This window comes from Trichosurus vulpecula, chromosome 8 (assembly GCF_011100635.1).
Source record: "Trichosurus vulpecula isolate mTriVul1 chromosome 8, mTriVul1.pri, whole genome shotgun sequence".
Taxonomy (NCBI): Eukaryota; Metazoa; Chordata; class Mammalia; order Diprotodontia; family Phalangeridae; genus Trichosurus; species Trichosurus vulpecula.
Window position 1 is genome coordinate 98,098,642 of NC_050580.1, and position 2,672 is coordinate 98,101,313.

The following is a 2,672-nucleotide window of genomic DNA, read 5'->3' on the forward strand; positions in this document are numbered from 1 at the left end:
GGAAGAAAAATGAGAGTGATGCAAGAAAATCATGAAAAACAAGTCAACAGCTTGCTAAAGGAGACCCAAAGAAATACTGAAGAAAATAACACCTTAAAAATAGACCAACCAAAATGGCAAAAGAGGTCCAAAAAGTCAATGAGGAGAAGAATGACTTAAAAAGCAGAATTGGTCAAATGGAAAAGGAAGTCCAAAAGCTCACTGAAGAAAATAATTCTTAAAAATGAGATTGGAGCAAGTGGAAGCTAGTGACTTGATGAGAAATCAAGAAACTATAAAACAGAACCAAAAGAATAAAAAAATAGAAGACAATGTGGAATATCTCATTGGAAAAACCACTGACCTGGAAAATAGATGCAGGAGAGATAATTTAAAAATCATTGAACTACCTGAAAGCCATGATCAAAAAAAGAGCCTAGACATCATCTTTCAAGAAGTTATCAAGGAGAACTGCCTTGATATTCTACAGCCAGAGGGTAAAATAGAAATTGAAAGAATCCACAGATAGCTTTTTGAAAAAGATCCCAAAAGGAAAACTCCTAGGAATATTGTAGCCGAATTCCAGAGTTCTCAGGTCAAGGAGAAAATATTACAATCAGCCAGAAAGCAACAATTTGACTATTGTGGAAACACAATCATGATAACACAAGATCTAGCAGCTTCTACATTAAGGGATCCAAGGACTTGGAATATGATATTCTGGAGGTCAAAGGAGCTAGGATTAAAACTAAGAATCACCTACCCAGCAAAACTGAGTATAATGCTCCAAGACAAAATATGGATTTTCAATAAAATAGAGGACTTTCAAGCTTTCTCAATGAAATACCAGAGCTGAATAAAAACTTTGACTTTCAAATACAAGAATCAAGAGAAGCATGAAAATGTAAACAAGAAAGAGAAATTATAAGGGACTTACTAAAGTTGAACTGTTTTGTTTACATTCCCACATGGAAAGATGATGTGTGTAATTCATGAGACCTTTCTCAGTATTAGTGTAGTTGAAGGGAATATATATATATATATAGACAGAGGGCACAGGGTGAGTTGAATATGAAGGGATGGTATCTAAAAAATAAAATTAAGGGTTGAGATGGGAATATATTGGGAGAAGGAGAAAGGGAGAGATAGAATATGGTAAATTATTTTACATAAAATAGGCAAGAAAATTTGTTACAATGGTACAATGGAGGGGAAGGGGGGGAGGTAAAAGGGGATGAGTTGACTTTACTTTGGCTTAAGGAGGGAATAACATGCACATTCAATTGTGTATCTTACCCTACAGGAAAGTAAGGGGGAGGGGGATAAGAGGAAGGATGATAGAAAGGAGGGCAGATTGGGGGAGGGGTAGTCAAAAGCAAACATGTTTGACAAGGGACAGGGTCAAAGGACAAAAATAGAATAAATGGGGGATGAGATAGGATGTAGGGAAATTTAGTTAGTCTTTCACAACATGACTATTATGGAAGTGTTTTGCATAAGTACAAATGTATAACCTGTATTGAATTGCTAGCCTTCTCAATGGGGATGGGTGGGGAGGGAAGAAGGGAGAGAATTTGGAACTCCAAGTTTTTTTGTTTTTTTTTTTACTGTAACAAATGTTTTCATTTCGCGTTTTATTTGTACTCTAATGTCACATTTACTCCCGTGCCATACGCTTTTGTTTCTTCAGTTTCTTCTGGGATATCTTTTTCTTTTGAGCAACCTCCTCTTCTGGTTTAGGAACAATTTGTTCCTTTTCAGTGAGTATCATCTCAATATGGCAAGGAGAACTCATGTATGGGTTGATTCAACCAGAAGCCCTGTAAGTACGCCGTTGCATTTTGGGAGCCTTGTTAACCTGGATATGCTCAATGACAAGAGAATCTGCATCCAAACCCTTCAGTTCTGCATTACTCTCTGCATTTTTAAGCATATGCAACAAGAATTCAGCACTCTTTTTGGGCCAACGACCCTGTGTCCAACCCCACTGCTTAGCCTGGGCACACCTGCCAACTCCACCATTATATCGACAGAAGGGAACACATTGTTTCTTCAATGTGACATCTTTCAAATACTTGGTAGCTTTTCGGATATGCATGTCTTTGATACCTTGGGCTGTTTCACGGGTGTTCTTGAAGTGGACCTGGAGATTTGAACCCCTTGACTTGCATGATTTTGTGGGGTTCTCTGGATCAAGAGAGTATCTCACCATTTTAAATGATTATCTAGGATGGCTCAAGGGAAGGGCGAAACTCCAAGTTTTAAAAGCAAATGTTAAAAATTGTTTTTACATGCAACTGGGAAATAAGATATACAGGCAGTGGGATATAGAAATCTATCTTGCCCTACAAGAAAGTAAGGGGTAAGGGAGCAAGAGGTGGGGTGATTGAAGGGAGGGCAGACTCAGGGAAGAGGTAATCAGAATGCATGCCATCTTGGGGTAGGGGGAGGGGAGAGATGGGGAGAAAACTTGGAACTCAAAATCTTGTGGAAATGAATGTTGAAAACTAAAAATAAATACATAAATTTTAAAAAAGAATAAGTAATAAAGCAAAGTTCAAGTACTACATTGGTATGCATAAGACATTAAGAGACATAGAAGATTGTCTCCAGAGTGATGGATAATTTGGAAAATTTATAGAAGGACATGGATAAGAATTACAATGAATGAGAACTCATGGCTTACAATCCAT

The 2,672-nt window shown here is 37.5% G+C and overlaps 1 pseudogene; it reads right to left on the reverse strand.

Moving 5' to 3' along the window:
- Nucleotides 1-1,636: 1,636 nt before the first annotated feature.
- Nucleotides 1,637-2,191, reverse strand: LOC118828012 (annotated as a pseudogene).
- Nucleotides 2,192-2,672: the final 481 nt, after the last annotated feature.